Source organism: Ursus maritimus, unplaced genomic scaffold (genome assembly GCF_017311325.1).
Source record: "Ursus maritimus isolate PB19 unplaced genomic scaffold, ASM1731132v1 scaffold_7, whole genome shotgun sequence".
NCBI classification, from domain to species: domain Eukaryota; kingdom Metazoa; phylum Chordata; class Mammalia; order Carnivora; family Ursidae; genus Ursus; species Ursus maritimus.
This window is the reverse complement of record NW_024426885.1, coordinates 24,270,631-24,284,573: the sequence shown is the minus strand read 5'-3', so window position 1 is coordinate 24,284,573 and position 13,943 is coordinate 24,270,631. Positions and strand designations below refer to the sequence as shown.

General features: G+C 49.6%; 1 long non-coding RNA gene across 2 annotated transcripts; it reads left to right on the top strand.

The window, feature by feature from the left end:
* The first annotated feature begins 297 nt into the window (after positions 1–297).
* LOC103656855 lies at positions 298–13,436 on the top strand. Of its 2 annotated transcripts, XR_566720.2 has the most exons (4): positions 298–917; positions 1,836–1,924; positions 3,240–3,417; positions 13,240–13,436. It is a non-coding gene; the product is annotated as an uncharacterized LOC103656855 (long non-coding RNA). The 2 variants fall into 2 exon arrangements; XR_566724.2 differs by lacking the exons at positions 3,240–3,417; positions 13,240–13,436 and adding an exon at positions 2,023–2,286.
* Positions 13,437–13,943: the final 507 nt, after the last annotated feature.

The window sequence follows — 13,943 nt, the reverse complement described above, 5'->3', positions numbered from 1 at the left end:
GTCTTCAGACCTCAAATACGTTCACCCGTCTCTGTTCGCTGGTGAGCTCACCCACCAGGCTTCTAGTGTCACGGTGAGGGACGCAGATTCTAGAGCTGGAATGCCTGGGGTGTTTTTTTCCCCCTTAAGATTTTTTTATTTTATTTTATTTTATTTTATTTTATTTTATTTTATTTTATAATTTGAGAGCTAGAGGGAGCACGAGAGTGGTAGAGGGAGAGGGAGAAGCAGACTCCCCGCTGAGCAGGGGAGGGGGGGGCCCCACCACAGGCGGGGCTCGATCCTAGGACCCTGAGATCATGGCCTGAGCTTAACCGACTGAGCCACCCCGGTGCCCCTGGAATGCCTGGGTCTTAATCCCAGTTCTGCTACTCAGTAGCTGTATGACCTGAGGCATATAATTTAATCTCTTTGTGCATTTGTTCTTCAGCAGTTAAAGTGACCTCCTCACTTCTTAGCTTTCTTGCCAGGAGTGAACGAACTCCTACACGTAAGGAGCTGAGAAAGTCTCGCGGTGCCTTGGGATCCTGCTCCTCCCCTCCGAGGGACGGCGTGGGGCGGGGGCTGCGGGGTCTGCTGGGAAGTAAAGGCCTGTCTCAGGAGCCCGCTTCCGTTCAGACCTGCCTGCACTCAGTCCAGGGGCCCGCTACAGCCCCGCGTCCTCGTCCTTGGAGAGGCGGCTGGCTCTTGGGGCTCAGATGGAGCCTGGAGGGTGGAGAGGGTACGGACTGCCCTTCAGCGGCCCCGCGGGTGTTTGCTCAGCCTTCCAGTTGCCCATCCAGAAGCCCATCCAGATTCCCATCCAGGTGTGAGGGGAGCACAGTTGGCTAATTAAGCTGAAAGCAGCGTGGAGGTGCCAGGCAGGAAGTGGAGACATCTGTTCTCTGATCGTCCACGGGCTCCTTTGCTGCTGCTTCGTAAGAATGGGCCCCCTCCTCCCAGCCCAGCTGAAGGCGGTGGGAGGCACAGAGGGAGGGCGGTCAGGGGGAGCTGTGATGGGGGGTTTTCTCCGCCTTCTGTGCGTGCTTTCCGGGCCTGGCCTGTTCACGCAACATCTACCTTTGCTGGAGTTGGTTTCCGTTTCCGTCTGAAGATAGCCTGCCCAGCTGAGCTTCTTTTAACTCCGTGGACTCAATTCTGTATCCCTTCTCTTCTCCTGGCTCCATTTATTTATTTTTATCATGTAATGAGAGCTCCGTCTACTGCCCCATCCAGTGAGGAATTCAGGGCCGCAGTCTGGATTATTAAGGGTGAGAAGCCCTACAAAATTTGAACAAAACCCCTCATGGGCCTGGGTGCCTGAGGCCAGCGTGGTTCCTTCGGATGCAAGCACCTCTCAGCTCTTCTTAGGGACGACAGGTCCCCAAACCAAAGGGAGTGCGAAGTCATCTCTTTCTTTGGTCTGTTGTGAAGTCAGAGACTGGACACACACATTCATCAACGTTTAGTATGTCCCCAGCCCCCAACGTTTAGTACTTCCCCAGGACGGAAAGGGGGTGAGAGGAAAGGTAACAGAGGTTGCTTAGGAAGTACTACTCAGTGAGCGGTCAGTTCTGGATCTTCCCGTGTGTATCATTGTTCATGATAAAATATTGATGGAGTGGTTCTATGTGCCAGACGTTGTTTTAAGTACCTTTCTCTGCAATTCCCAGGACAACTGAGTTCAGAGTCATATCCTGAACCCAGGTCGCTGATCCAAGCCCACATCATTATCACATGCTACACTGTGTTTTCTATTTTATGTGTTTTATGTATTTTTAAATTTTTTGGATTTTAATCCCATTCGTTGTCCTTGCCCTCATAGTTAAGGCTGTTACCACCATCTTCATTTACAGGCTAGGACACTCCGGAAGGCCCGGGATGGTGAACTAAATCAGTAGCCGGTGAAGAATACAGTTACGGGGCTCCTGGAGCAATTACTCAGGTAATATCAATACTCATTGGAGAGTGTGAGTTTGCCTCAGTTTCAGCTACTCATTGAAAGTGACATTGTGACTGTTGGGTTCGCTGTTCTGTCCCCAGTGCCGAGAGCTGTTGGCCTGCTAACTGCCTGTTGAGTGTGTGGATTCCACAGCAACCTATGTTCCAATCGTCCCCATGACTATGCCTTGTGGGCAGGGCTGTGCGGGCAGGAAGGCTCTGGTCCTCCAGGGACGCCGGCCCCAGCACCCCGGCAAGGTCCTCCTCACGGGGCAGCCTGCACACCGGCCTTTTGCTGCCTGTGGCGTATCGTTCAGTCTGGAAGACTAGCGAAGGAATAAGTGAAATAAAGATATGCTGACAAAATAAAAACTCACCCCAGTTTTATGAATTTTAACCTTCAGAAATACTTGGAAACCACTGTAATTTAATGTTTCCACCAAGGTCCAGAAAGTGTGCCAGTATATCAAATTGAAATCAGGTTTTCACAACTGGTGGGCTTCTGTGATGTCTGCAGTCACAACACATCAAAAGAAAGGTGTATTACACGAAATGAAGAAGAAACATTTTGTTCTCGGAATCACCCACGGTCCACCACCCCCCACCTGTAAGGGAAGGGCAATCGTTGCTTGTTTTAGGGTTTCCCACGGCTCTGTCAGTGGTTGGTTGGACATCGGGGGACGGGCTCGCTCTGGGTGTGTCCAGGTCTTTTTCCAGATAGCCGTCTCTCCCTACCTGCCAGGGTATTCTCTCTGCTCTTGGCGAAGCTGGGAAATCGTTGACGAGCCTCAGTGCTCTCCTTGTGGTCTGAATAGGGTTTTGGGTTCTCCCAGCTCTTCTCAAATCAGGTGGTGGAATCAGACACACTTAGCTTACGTTTCTAGCTCAGTCATGAGCTGGGTGAGCTTGGGCAAGTCATTAAGCCATTATTACTATTACTTAAATTTGAGAAGATCATGAATAACCCTTAGAATTGCTAGATAAAGACAAAGAATAAAGATATATTCTACTCTTCCACTGATGACCCCCAACTCCAGACGACACTGAGCGTGTGCCCTGTGGTGTGGTGTCTGGGAGTGCAGCTCTAATCCTATAGCCTTCTGCTCTGTTTTAAACGTTCCCGGGGTGCCTGGATGGCTTTGTCGATTAAGCATCTGACTCTTGATCTCAGCTCAGGTCTTGATCTCAGGGTCATGAGTGTGAGCCCTCCACTGGGTTCCACAGTGGGCATGGAGCCTATTAAAAAAAAAAAAAGAATCGAAAACATTCCTGCGGAGTTTGCGTTGTATTCCATAATATGCCCATGCTTGTTTTGATAGAAAATGGTGCTCTCTGCTCCCACATCATCAGATAGAGAATCAACATTCCATGGTTAATAGCATGTGTGTGCATCCTGCAGCCCTCTAGGACGTTTGGCATCATCTGCCTGCAACCACTCCTCCTCCATTTCAAAGGCACCGATGTCTGAGAAAGCATGACCACAGTGCCTGGTGCTTGGTAAGACCTCTTTATTTTTCAATTTGTTTTTAAATCATATAATTCAAGTTTTTAAGCTGTGCTTTAAAATTGAAGTATAGTTGACCTACGTGTTGCATTAGTTTCAGGTGTACAGCATAGTGATTGGACAATTCTGTATGTTATAGAATGCTGCACTCACCACAGGGTAGTTCCCATCTGTCACCATACACCGTTATTCCAGTACCATTGACTCTATTCCCCATGCTGTACCTTTCATCCCCCTGACTTTATTCATTCCTAACTGGAAGCCTGCACCTCCCACTTCCCTTCACTCCTTTTCCCCCTTCCCACCACTCCCTCCCCTTTGGCAACCACCAGTGTGTTCTCCGTATTTATGGGTCTGTTTCTGGGTAAGACCTCTTTAATGTTGCTTGAAAATAATCTCTGGAGTAAAGGCTGAAGGGTAGTAGGTAAGGGACTCCTTGGAGAACACCTCTTTGGCCTTCCCTCACCCCCAGACCTGCTGCCCCTCTGTTTTGATGTGGTTCCACCCCCACCCCTGGGGGCCAGGCGCTTGCTGCTTCTTGAATTTGTCAGCATTTCCCCCATGGATCTCAGACTGACTAATTAGCCTACCCTGCCTGATTGCCGAAGCCACAGGGCCTTTCCAGGCCAGCACTTTTCCACATGGCATCTGCTGAGAAAAAGCAGGGCTGAGCCTTTAACCCTGTCTTGTCTACAATGTGTGGGTATGCATGAGCTCGCTCGCAGGTGGTTGTGGGTGATACCCCCGTGGCTTGAGGGAGAGGGGCTGTGGCTTCTGCTCCTAGAGCCAGTAGATATTTCCCTGCATGGTCAGAGATGGTCAGAACACTTGGAAAGACTTAAGGCAAAGATTCTCATCAATGTTGAGGATGATTTAGGGGGAGAGAGGCATTGGGTAACTGAAACTACTACCCTCATTTTGATGCACATTTTATTAATATTTTTTTTGCCATCTAACTTGGCCTTTTAGTTTGAAAGAAATCAGGATCAGTCAAAAAAAGGTCAGGCTGAGGATCGGATAGTTCTCTCTTCCTCTCTCTTGGATTTACTATATGTTAAAAGTGGGTCATGTCACCAGTGATCTCTTATGCTTTCTTGGCTCACATACCCTCTTGCTAATGCAGGACCCCAATCCTGACCAGTGCCCCTCAGGTGTTCCCGGGTGTACCCAGGAAGTTTCCCATGAAGTTAATAAGCAAGTCTGGTCAGCTGCTGCAGGTTTCCGCTCGGCACCTGCCTCTGGGCCAACTGTGTATGTCTACCTCGGCTGGACATGGCCATGGCCACAGGGCACTCTGCCTTCTCCCCACCTCCACCACCTTCCGCCACAAAGCAGCACAGTCTCCCTCCATGAACACCTGCCCGTCCACGGAGGCATCAGTAATGCCCCAGAACTTTCGAGGTGCTAAAGCATGGCAGTCTGTGGCACGGTTGGAGGGAATAGCTGTCTTTACTTTGTGCTTCCCGAAGCAGCCCTGCCTGCAGCTGCTGCCTTAAAGAGCAGTCAGGCGTAGGTCTCTTTCATTTTTTCTTGAGGGTCCTCTCTCCCTGGGGGATCGGGACAGTGTGAGGTTAGAATCTGCATAATGGGTTCAGACTGTTTAGGGTTTGAAGCCTGGTTCTCCCACTCAGTAGCTGTCTGTGTTGGACAAAGTTCTTTACTTCTTTAAGCTTTAACACCTTTATTTGTGAAATAGGACTAAAACAGTGGTATCTGATTCAGGATTGTTTAGGGGCTAAATGAGCTGATGCACACGAAACTGCATGGATGCCATGACGCTCCGTAATGCTAGCTGATACCGGCTAATAGGGCCCAAGTGATACAGCTCAGGGGCTGGGCAAGGACAGGGCCAAGCGGCAGATTCTGCACTATCAGCAGGGTCATGCCTCCCCTCTCACCTTGAGGACTTGACATTGGGTCAAGCTTTTCCTTATCTCCCTCTTCCCTCAGGAAGTTCACTGCTGGAAACTCCTCAGTTCTCCTAATGACCAATTTGTCAGATATTCCGAAGCATGCGTGAGTCCCACAGGTGATACAGCATAGGCTCAACATGGGACCGCGTTCTCCATTCATCTGATTGTATCTTTTTATCTACACATCTAAGCAAATGGGTATTTATATATTGCCATTTGCTGTATTTGTGTGTGTGTGTGTGTGTGTGTGTAGACACTTGCTGCACACACACACACAGACACACACACATATTTGATTACAGCTACTCAGTTCTTTGATGTTGTGGTTTAAAAATCTCCCCTGTGAGCAGACTTGCTTAGTAGGCTCCGTGAGAAGATGCCAGTGGAGGGGGAAGGAACTTGCCATGGTTCCCCATGCTCAAGAAGACTTATCTGAATGGGGCATCGGAGGATGTGGACTTGCCTCCTGGAAGGCCTAGTCTGATAACAAAGGCATGATATTGCATCTTGGAAGAGAGAGGTTTTCCAGAAAAATCTGCGAGAGCCACTGTGAATACACTGATGTTCTCTGAAAGCAGGAGTCTCCAGCAGACCCACTTGGCTCCGACTTTCCTGGCAATGAGTACATATTCTGTTTTCTTGCATCCCCCACCTCCTCTCGCATATGACAGAATTTTCTACCATCTTAATGTCCTGTGATACTATGGAAGGAAGTCTGCTCAGGTTAATAATGAACCCAGATGGGATTGAACTTGGCTTGGGGTGTGGGATTTGTTATCTCCTGGGGTTACTTGTGTTTCACAGTCTTTGGCAGGACTCGGGTATGGGAAGTAAACACTTGCTTGAATCTCTTCCTACACTTTCTGCTCAACCCTTGCCTCAAGTCCAGATGCATTCTACCTGCCGGGGCTGACAGTCTGGGTGAGGTTAGATCTGAGTCAGGACTGGTCCGCAGAAGCGAGCGTGTCTTCTGAAACACATTTCCAGCCCCCTTTCCACACGTGGTTGGTGAAGTATGGGTGCTCGATACTCCCCTACAGGCATCCTGGATTTGATGGGCTCTGGCATATACCCAGTTCCTTTGACACTACATGCACTGCTCTTCCTTCTCTCCTACTCGAGGAAGCACGTGGGTAGGTGTTATGAAGGATCCTTGGGAAAATCCTATAAAGGATTTGAGATCCCTGGCAATGGCCATGTGATGGATTTTTCCCTTTCTAAAGGGTACAGCATATACTAATAAATTATGGCCACTGTTCTTAAGGTAGCCCGAGGCCCCTGCATCCTCTCAGTTACACGCATATCTGCTGTGAGGGAGAAGGTAGAACTTCTACACACCCTGTGCTTGGGGCCTCATGTTTAGGCGAATTTTTACACAAGTTCACACGTGAGCATGCACACACATCTTCAAAGAATTAAAGGAAAGTGGTCCCTTTGTAGTTTTTAAATAAAGCAGAATGTTGTAATGTAAATTCACCACGGGGTTGAATTTTATCTGGGGGCCCATAATCTTTCTCCAGGATCCCCATTCAGCATCAGACACCAGGGATGGTTCCCGTTCCGCATGTAAAGGCAGTCAGAATCAAATTTGAAAAACTGCTGGCCCAATGTGTATGGGTTCCTCTCAGCAGAAAACAGCCATGTTCTTGGACCCCCACCTCACCCCACTGCAGGGCACCCCTGCCTTCTCCCGCCCAGGATCTCTCCCTCCTTTTCTCCACTTGTGCTGGTGTCTGCATGGTCTGGTTCTTTCGTCCTATTATCCAGCACCGTCGCCTCATTGTTCAGTTAGGTTCTGAGCCCAGGCAGCTGCGGCCTCAGTTTCAGCTCCACCAATCCCTATATGCCACATGGCCTGGCTGTTTAAATTCTCTGAACTTCAGTTTCCTAATCTGTAAAACTGGAATAATAATGCCTTCTTCATGGGCTAAGGACAAAATGGTAATATACACCACTTAGCACAGAGCCTAGCATCTGACATGGGTTTAGCAAATGCTGGTTAATATTAGTGTTACTATTAATATTTAGCATTCATTCATTCATCTGACATCATCCTCTGCGTCTGTACCTCCCTGTTGGCTGACACAGAGTAGGAACACAGCATGTGTTAGCTGAAAGAATCAAGTCAAAGGGAGTGAATTCCTTCTTAGGTCATGGGTCACGGCAGGAGTCAGTGCTGTCCCTACTCAAAGGCAGGACCCAGGAGAACTTGGAGAGACCAAGGAGCTGGGACTTGGGGAGCAGGCGTCAGCTAGGGATGGCTGCCTGGAATCTGGGCTCATCTGGGTCCCTGACTCCATTCTGAGTCTCGCCTTGACTACTGCTCCGATCATGGAGGACCCCTCATGTCCATGGATGGCATGGAGAGGGTCAGGGTCACCTCTGCAGACCTCTGTGCCTGCCAGGAGTGCTGTCATACAACCCTGAGCATAGCTATGGAAGACAGAGACTGTGGCCATTTAAATGCCCTGAACGTTCCAACCTCTTGCCTTATTTTTGTGGAAAACCACGGATGGATGCAGGAGATGACCCACTCTCTGCTCCTCTCTTGGGACCTGACTCACAGAACCTACTCCAGCTTTGATCTCCATCTCCAGAATAGCCTTCCCTTGGCAGCTCAATACCTCTACTTTCAGCCCTCCCCTTTCCTTCTTTCTTTGCTAATGATTTTTGTAGTTAATGAGGATCCCCCCCTTCGCCGTTCTCCACTTACTGACTTTGCCATCAACTCTAGTAACCATCCAGCTATTTATAGACCACTGGGCTTCTCAGCTCTTCCACCCCAAATTCTTCCATGACCCCTTTATTTTTTCACAACTGTAGCAAACAAGGTATGTCTTGGCGAAGGTGGTTATTTCTCTAATAAGGAATCTCAGTATGTGAAGAGACACTGCTGTCGAATAATTAACAACAACTTTGTTGGGACCCTTGGCTTAAGACCGAGTGTTGGGCAGCTCAGTTAATGCTCATCTGGAGGCATCTAATATTCTATGGAGTTTTCTCTTGATTAAAATGGAACCTAATAATAACGATGCCTGCAAGGAATAGTCCCTCCCTGTCAATCATATTGTCACAGAACTCTGCATCTCCATCAGTTGATTAAGTCCTTCTCGAACATTTGTTGAACTCCGTGTTGTGCTGTTCGCTCCAGGGAAGTGGCTGAGGGAGCTTTAGAAGAATAGATACCCGAGCCTCACTCCAGGATCTCTGGGCATCCGAAGCTGTCCACCAGACTCTCCTGTGCAGCCAAGCTTGAGAACCAGGTGCCGGGGCGGGGGTGAGGGGTGGGGGGAACAGGTGCTCCTCAGCGTCTGGAAGCTCAGTAGTGTGTTCAGTAGCTGCCATGTGCCTGAATAGGGCTGAGCACTCTCGCAGCCATGGTAGCTCACCTTCTCAGTTCTGTACCTTAACTGCTTAAGTTTCTTAAATTCTAAGCATAGATGCTGATTCCAAGACTCAGGATCAAAGTTATACAGCCTGCAGGTGCAGGGCGCATCTCCAACCCCGAAGCTCTCTGGCTACAAAACCCACCCTTTTGCACCCTGTCAAGTGATTTATGCCAGGAAAAGACTCAAGGCCATGTATAATTGAGTGCCAGCTCCTTGATTTGGTTGGTCCAGTAGGCATTTAGGAGGGAGAGGGCGAGAGGCGTGGTGTTTGGAGAACTCAACCGTTATTCTGCTGAGGAGGTGAGATTAAAGTGGGACCTGGCAGATCCCCTCGATGAGCTTGAAAAGCGTAAGTAGACAACGCTTCCTCCATTCCTGGGCAAAATGAGAGTAAACAGGTGTGTGTTGGGGGAAGGAGGTGGATGCCATTGACGATTTACTTGCCAGGCTGGGGCCTCCTGGAATTTGTGATCCTCTAGGGGGTCATTGGCATCTTCTGCTCTGCGAGTTTAGAACTTCAGCTTTTTCAATTGGCTTGGCATTGAGGTTCTGAGGAACAGATCTGCTGTGGCCAAATAGGACTCTGCTCCCACGGGAATGGGGCACGTAGTGGAGTGTGGAGTGCTGGTGTGGAAATTTACAACAGAAGCCCTCCCAGCCATATGCACCTGCGGGAAACATGGCCTCCTTGTGGGGGGTGCGGTGAAGGGTGGTTCTTGAGAAAGCCCCCACCGTAGATCAGAATACTGTCTGAGAGCCTGGAAAAGAAGCGAAGGGTGTTGGATATTCACCAGGAATATTGCTTCTTATTTATCCTGAAGATCTTTTTGCCTTATTCAGAAGTATGTGTTATTACAATCAGACCACCCACACAATTAGGCAGAGATAACCGCAGAACATTCTCTTTTGTCTTTCTGTGCTCCATCCAATACTTTTTGACAACTTTATGAAGGTAATTTGTAACTAATCAGATACAACTTATCTCACTGATTGCACGTTTATCTTCTTGATTTTTAAAATTGTGGTCAAGTATATATAACAGGAAATGTACCATTTTCACCATCTTCACGGGTACAGATCTGTGGCGTGAAGTACATTCCCATTGTTCTGCATTCATCACCCGCCCCCCATCTCCAGAACTTCTTCATCTTCCCAAACTTCCTGGTCTGTCCTCACGAAACACTAACTGCCCACTTGCCCTTTCCCTGGCCCTTGCGTCCTTAAGGACACTCGAGTCTCCCCAAGAAGGAACTCATCAAGTGCGTAGTAGTCTGACCTGGGATTGTGCGTAACCTGAGTCATAGAGCAGGTCTGGAGGGAGGTCTGGGGGCCTGAGCCTGCTGTGGTTGTGAGACATGGATACACGGATACACGGTTCATGGATCGTAGAGCTGGAGGAAGAGGTTCTTTCGAGGCTGGTACACTAACACCCCCCCCCCCAGCCCCCAAAGCCCACCTCCACCTCAAATTCCTCCCTGGCTAATGGATTCAGGAGATGCGTGATGCCTCTTCCTTTTCTCCAGACACTCTCCAGCTTCTTTCTGGACATATGAGGAACACCAGTTTCTGAGCCTTCGGAATATTTATATATGTGTGTATGTATATGTGTATATATATATAAATATGAATATTTAAATATATATATGTGCTTCCTTTACAGTCACTCTGTTGCAAGGCTGCTTTTTTGACAGCCCCTTGAGGGCTGTAGTAGGGACAGTTTAAAATGATTTATATATTTCCATTGGCTAAAAATTGGGACAATTCCAGAAAAATCTGAGCTCCGTGTGTGTGTGTGTGTGTGTGTGTGTGTGTGTGTGTGTGTGTAGATGTTCGTATTTATGTTTCTCCTATGTTAAGTGAATGGTTCTCAAGGTGTGGTCCCTGGGCCAGCAGCATCAGTATCACCTGGGAACTTGTTAGAAGTGGAAATTTCGGGGGTTCATTCCTGACCTACTGAAACTCTGGGATGAACCCTAGAAATCTGTGGTTTAGCAAGTCCTCCACATGATTCTGATTGCAACAAGGTGTGAGAACCACTACGTGACATACATTACCTAATGTAGCTTTCACAAAAGTGCTGAGAGAATCCCCATAAAGAGAAGACAAGGGAACTTAGAAAAATTCAAGATAAGGGGGTGGACCGGGTCTCCCCCCAAATCCCATTGTCAAGGATTTAGGGATTCTGAAGATCCTGGCAGGTGGCACTCTGGTGCTTTCCCCTTGCTTTCCTGGCAGCCAGTTGCTGCTTAGAGAGCCTCAGGCCCTCGCCAACATAGGGAGGGAAAGACAGAGAGACCAGAAGAGAATGCAAATGGGAGTAAGGGGCTTGGGGTCAGGGGGCCATTTGTGCAAAAAGCAGTCAGGAAGCCTCTTTCCGCCCCAGTTCCCTTTGTCCTGTGTGTAGCCAGCTTGCCTACCTCGGAGGGGCCCCCTGGCTTCCTCTGGCATCGGCAGCTGGCTGGGCTCTGCAGGAGGTGGCCGCTGAGGTCTGCTGGGGAAATGTCATTACTCAGGGTGGGCAAGCTTGGAGCACGGAGCACTGGAAGGGAGCGCAGGAGGCCAGCTTGTGGCTCTGGGACTGTGCAGAGATGGGCGCCAGGGCCATGTGGTCCTGGCTGCTGCGTCCTGTGACCCCCGGGGAGCTGTAGCTCTCACTGCTCACTAGCCAGCTGTTTCTGGTGCCTCTGAACGAGCATAAAATTCCTAACTATTTTTCCTTAGCCTTTAAAGTTGGCTCTAATGAGTGTGAAGTTCGTTAATGGAAAATCAACATGTCTTTCTGACTCTCGCTCTGACAGCCTCAGAAGCTCCTGGGCATTGGATTCTTAGCTTGTATTTTGCCGCTGGTCCGACCTGAGGTTCAGATGAGCCGTGGTGAATTCGTTCAACCAACACTGGGGAGCTCTTGCTCTGTGCCAGGCCAGGCGCAGGTGGTGGGGATGCAGCATTGAGCAAACAGCCGCTCCCCGGAGCTTACCTTCTAGACGAGGCAGTCAGAGACTTTTGTTTCTTTGTAGTAATAGTACGAAGAAGGTGAAACAGTGTGATACAGTGTCAGGGATCAGTTGGTGCATAAGACACCGTCCTGAAGCTCAGGGGTTTCAGATACCGCACCTGGGGCGGCTCCGTCGGTTAAGCGTCTGCCTTTGGCTCAGGTCATGATCCTGGGGTCCTGGGTTTGAGCCCCTGCATCAGGCTCCCCGCTGAGCTTCTCTCTCTGCCCCCCTCCCCTCGTGCTTTCTCTCTCTCTCTCTTTCTCTCTCAAATAAATAAAATCTTTAAAAAAAAAAACCACACCTATTCAGTTTGCTTACAATTCTACGATCAGGCTTGGAGTCAGCAGGATGGGTTCTTTTCAAATCTTGCTGATGGTCACCTGTGTGGGCTGCATGGCTGGCGGGTTTGCAGAGTCTCTCTCTCTCTTTCCGTGTGGTCTTGGGGCCTCTCACTCTCCCTGGGGCGCCTGCACTTACTCTGTCCAGGAGGGGAGCTGGACTTCCTAAATCAGGGCCCCAGGCTTCCAAAAGCACAGAAGGGGAAGCTGCCAGAGCTTCCTAAGGCACAGCGTCACCTCTCCCATGGTCTGTGGTTAAAGCAGGTCTCAGGAGCAGCCTAGAACCAAGGGGGTAAGACTTTGTGAGGCGTGAGGACCTGGAGGCATGACGGATCGGGGATCACCATTTAAGGGCCATCCCAGATACGCCAGAGGAGGCTAGACTGACGAGGTGTTAGGTGGGCTGGTCGGGGAGGGGGGCCTCTCGGAAGAAATGACATCTGAGCTGAGGCCTGCCTGACCGTGTGGAGCCAGGCAGGTGCAGATCTAGGGTGAGCATTCTGTTCAGGACAGTGTGGCTTTCTCTACCATTAGGCCCTCCGTGCCCTCTGCTTCCCAGGCGGGTGCTGGATACAGTCTGCTGTGACAGGGGTGGCAGAGTTAGGAAGCTGGAGAAGACAGGGGCCTCCAGCGCAGGGACCGGTCAGCAGTCAGCAGGGAGGGACCAGGTGAACGGCTTGGGGACATTTTCCCAGACTGCTTTGGGGGCAGCTGTGGACAGATGCTGCATCCCTGGCCCTTTGCCCAAGGAACGAATGGAATATGGGCTCCAAGTCTGAAGAGGCTCTTTGTACGCTCTTGGTGGCATCACTGCTGCCAGTAGCGGTTAGTTTGCTTCTTGGGAGGGGACAACCGTGTGGAGGTTTCGGGAGTTATCAAGTGTCAAGTGTCTTGTCAAGTATCTGAAAACAGCCCTTAGGATTTTTTTTTTTTTTAACAATACACATAGAATCAAGAAGGATTGCAGCAGTCCTTTCTCAGAATGTGGTCCGCAGACCCACTGCCCCAGAGTCACTCGTGAGTTTGCTCCAATGCAGATCTCAGTCCCATTCCCAGAGGGACTGATGGGACTCTGTGAGAGATGGGCCCCAAGAATGGACATTTTATAGGTGTTTCCCAATGAGTCATGTGTTCATAAAAGCTCAAGGAGCACTGCCTTAAAACCTTCTATGGCCCCAGATGCAGTTACGACTGAATTGCTTGGAAATGAAGGTCCAGCCCATATGTCACCTCCTCCAAGAAGCCATCCAGATTCCCTTGGAATGAACCCTTTCATATGTATCCTGGGGTACTTAAAATACATTGTTAAGATGATCTGGTCGAGGCGCGTGGGTGGCGCAGTTGGTTGGGCATCTGCCTTTGGCTCAGGCTGTGATCTCAGGATCCTGGGATCGAACCCTGCGTGAGACTCCCTGCTCAGCAGGGAGCCTCTTTCTCCCTCTCCCTCTGCCCCTCCCCCCTGCTTGTGTGCACGCTCTCACTCTGTCAAATAAATAAAATCTTTTAAAAAAAGATGATCTTGTTACACATTCTTTGTTCTTGGCAAACTGAGAGCTCCCGATGGTGGGAACAAGTTTTATGTGGGTTTCTGTCCGTAGTGCTTGGCACAGTGCCTGACACACGGTAGATAGGGTAAGTGCTCATAGTGAATGAATAAATGAACGGAGGGAACCCTAAGGAACACCTAGTCCAATCCTCTCTTCTTACAAGTACCTACGAGGTGAGGCGACTGGCTCCCAGCCGCAGGGCTGAAGTGCAGAGCCGGGACTGGTGCTTAGGCTCCCAGGCTTCTCATCCAGTGCTCGTTTCTCCCACCCAGGCCAACTTCTTCCTTAAAGGGGCAGACAGATCAGTTCCACTCAGAAATTAACCCTGACCGTTTC